Source organism: Sinocyclocheilus anshuiensis, unplaced genomic scaffold (genome assembly GCF_001515605.1).
Source record: "Sinocyclocheilus anshuiensis isolate Anshui unplaced genomic scaffold, SAMN03320099.WGS_v1.1 scaffold1632, whole genome shotgun sequence".
NCBI classification, from domain to species: domain Eukaryota; kingdom Metazoa; phylum Chordata; class Actinopteri; order Cypriniformes; family Cyprinidae; genus Sinocyclocheilus; species Sinocyclocheilus anshuiensis.
The window spans coordinates 1,648,251-1,652,482 of NW_015558674.1; the positions used below are offsets into that span (position 1 = coordinate 1,648,251).

General features: G+C 37.0%; 1 protein-coding gene across 1 annotated transcript in view; it reads right to left on the reverse strand.

Annotated features, from left to right (window-relative positions):
- Positions 1-4,232, reverse strand: part of LOC107681290 (protein RTF2 homolog) — a 34,734-nt gene that overhangs the window by 22,930 nt on the left and 7,572 nt on the right. The gene's annotated exons all lie outside the window — the stretch shown is intronic.

The window sequence follows — 4,232 nt, forward strand, 5'->3', positions numbered from 1 at the left end:
TGCATCACAGAAATAAATTATATTTTAAAGGATATTAAAATAGAAACCATTATTTTAAATTGTAATAACATTTTGCAAGATTACCATTTTGTTCTGTATTTTTGATCAAATAAGTGCAGCCTTGATGAGCAGAAGAGAGTTCTTTAAAAAACATTATAAGTCTTACTGATCCCAAACTTTTGAAAAAAAAAAAAAAATTTATAGCCTGAATGCACTGTAAGTCGCTTTGGATAAAAGCGTCTGCTAAATACATAAATGTAAATATAAATATAAAAAAAATATATATATATATATATATATATTAGGGCTGTCATCGTTAACGCATTAACGCATGCGATTAATTTTACAATCCTTAACGCGATTAACGCAAAATTGGGCGCTACACTGTGATATACCCAGTAACTGACCATTTTGAAAATATTGTGATTTTATTTTTTACTTAAATAGCCAATCCTTACCCACATGTTTAGTGAGCATCATTATGGCATGTCACTATAATACTTTCATAATGTAAATATGTAAATTTTCATGTAAATTATGTACACATGAACATCTGCTCAAGTCAATTTTGATTTCAACATTGATCATATTGTTTAGTCTTTGTGCTTCATCTTCGGTGCTGTCAACTGTATTGAATCGTTGAAACTAGGGATGCTCCGATTGATCGGCCGATAATCACATTTTATGACTCGATCGGTATTCACTACACTTGGCCGATCTTACGAACCAATCGCAATTTGATGACGTCAACGCGTGACGACATACATGATTTGACGCCACAGTCATGTCATCGCCGGTGTGGAAATGCTATGACATTTCGAGAAACAATGAAAAATTCGCTATTTGTCGTGTATGTTTTGCATGATGATATGATGAATGGATGGTTCATTTGTAACAACAGATTCAGTGACGTTAGATCTGATCTGCGCCTCACTGCACACGTCTGCAGAGCATTACGGCTCCACGGGAACCAGAGCTGATGCTGGTTTTTATACCAGCCAGCCGCGGCACGTATCCGCAGCGCCCATGGATATAGCAAAAGCAAAATATGTTTGCTGCGTAAATCAGACAGACTTACTGAAAATGCTAATTCATTCTCTGCCAGCAAGAGGTGCTTTAAAGCGGGAGAAACAGAGGTTTCCCCAGTAACGGATATACACAAAGCAGCGCTGAGCTCACAAACGCTGCTTTATCAGGCATATAACATGCAAGATGAAATGAAAATGACATCGAAAATTTTCTAAAGATAGTCTTCCTTCAGAAATACAGTGATATAAAAACACCCGCACCTCGTTTTTATTTTTAAACGTGCAGTACGTGCTCATGTTTATTCAACGAAGCCTTTTGGAAAATCGGTCAGTTTTGATATTGTGGCAAGCGCCACAAATAAATAAATGTATGGGAAACACATCCCCGAGCACAACCACCTGAGCCCAACATCAGTCTAGTCATCACCTTAACTTTAACTGCGTTTGTAGCCGGCGCCATAGCCAGACTGATAATCAAACACAGACCAGAAGTTAACTTCGGGCCAGGCGCGTGCGCCCGATGAAACAGTCTATATAAAGCTAGAAGCATCAGAATCGGCATCAGTATCGGGCGATCACCATGACAAAAAAAATCGGTACTCAGTATCGGCTGCAAAAATCCTGATCGGAGCATCCCTAGTTGAAACCCCAGCCGAAATCAAGCATTTTAATTTCCACTGTGATCTTAATAAATGTGCCTCTTTAGTAACTTGGAAAGAAAAAATTATCTGCTAACAACAATGTAAATTATTTGACAATGACAGAGGAACATATTTTAGCCATAAACATTTACATCATGACCACTATTAGCTATTTAGTTAAACATATCACCACAAAGTGGTGCTACAGCTGACGGTATAGACTGCCTTCCACGTGCCATCCTTTCGCAAATAGAGACATAAATGGTTTCTCAATTCATGTGTTTTTGAGGAGAGATGTGCTGCTACTTTATTAAACATTCAGACTTTATGATCATTTTCACCTGGTGGATGGAAAGCAGGTAAGCAAGCACAACTCGCATGCAAAAGTCTCCTAAGATATCTTAGTATATTAAAAAAACATGCCACTGAAGCATATCTTTATTTTTAATTTATATTTTGTTTGTTTATTTTGCATTGAATCATTAAAAAATAGATGGAATTAAAAAAAAAAAAAAAAAAAAAAAGGTTATTTAATTTTTTTTAAATGTAAGAAATTTAATAAATATATTTCAATACTTATTTTGGCTCATGGTCCTCTATCAAGTTTGATTTTTGGCCCTTCGTATTAAATGGTTTGGGCACCTCTGCTTTAAACAATACTGCAAAAAAAAAAAAAGTTGAAGCCTCCAATCTAATCAGCTTTCCCTGGTGTTAAAGACAGAATGAAAAATGCCTATTCAAAACCTAGATGCATGTAACGCAATACATAACCACAGGCTATGATTAACAGCACCGAGAATAGTTAAATATTTGCTTGGAAATGGATAACCATTAGAGGTTTATATATACTATATTCAAATATTGCTGAATGTTTGTCCAAGCACAGCACGCCATGCTGCTGTCTGACTTGTTTATGCCGGTTTGGAGAAGAGATGGACTGCAGGATGCAGTTTCCCTATTTCCGCCTTAATGCTCAGATTAATTGAGACAAATGCCACAGAGAAAAGTCAGCTAGCTGAGCCTAAAACCAATTAGACCGAGGCAGGGGACTGGGAGGTTAATGATTCACTACTGAGAGCGAAAGACAAGTCGTAATCATTAGCCACGGTCCAACTCTGTCCAATTGCAAACACAGCAGAGAAGGTGACAAATCACCTGGACAAAGAAAAACAACCAGAGCTGCTGACTGCGTAACTCAGAGCTTATCTTCATCTATGATAATAACTCATTATCAACATCCACATTTGAACAAGACAAACAAGATATATGTGAGTGACTACTAGGGGGTGAAAGTGTGACTCACAGTTAGAAAACCAACGCATGTCTGCAGTATAGCACCTAAAAGTGTGCTTTATTGTAAAATGAGTCAATGTGGCCATCTTCTTAACACTCTCAAACAGCAAGTATAGCTTTTATATAGAAATCTGACTGTTTGTTAAACTAGTTCTATGTTAACCTATACGCTACAGGTCAAAAGTTTGGAATAATTAGGATTTTTTTATGTTGTGAAGTAGGCATGGGAAATTGTATAAGATGTTGACGGTATGATAACCTTAAGTAAAACATCACGGTTTCACGGTATTTTTGTTACAGCTCTAAAATGTGTTATTTTTAAATATCTGGGTAAAAAAATAAAAATAATTTTCCACTGAACACAATATATTTCATTTTTGAGCAACATACAGAATATTTGGAATAGCAGTATTTGTTTATTTTTTTCTTTGACTTGTTTCTGAAATGTTTGCTGAATTGTGGGCTGTCTTGCCGCTTTTAATGAGAAAAAGAAAAAAAGAAGAAAAATAAAGACTGTCATCTTTATAACCTAAATCTGTAATTACAGTTATTAAATTTTAGTTATATAATATAGATATAATTTCTATAATTTCATATCATTTATTTCTATCATTTCATATACATAATTTGATTTAATAATAACCCAATTTGAAGCAAAAACAGAATGTTCTGACTAGCTTTGTGAAATTATACTACATGCCTGAACGAAACAAACAGCAGAAGCTCTGAATGAGACACAGATTCACTCTCTGAATCTGAATCTCACTCTCTGTGGGGAAGTCATGGCCTAATGGTTAGAGAGTCGGACTAGTAACCCAAAGGTTGCAGGTTCGAGTCTCGTACCGGCAGGGATTGTAGGTGGGGGGAGTGAATGTACAGCGCTCTCTTCCACCTTCAATACCACGACTGAGGTGCTCTTGAGCAAGGCACCGAACCCCCAACTGCTCCCTGGGTGCCGCAGCAAAAATGGCTGCCCACTGCTCCGAGTGTGTGTTCACGGTGTGTGTGTGTGTTCACTGCTGTGTGTGTGCACTTTTGGATGGGTTAAATGCAGAGCACTAATTCCAAGTATGCACCATACTTGGCCACATGTCACGTCACTCTCTGACAGCAGGAGGTGCTTCTGGAACACCAGATACGGCATTTCCTTGGTTACCGCTGTAAACAAAGCAGCGCTGCGCTGAAACACTGCTTTAATATATAATATAATATATAATATACAGAGACGAGGTGAAAAGAAAATACCACGTAAACTTTTCTGAAGACAGTC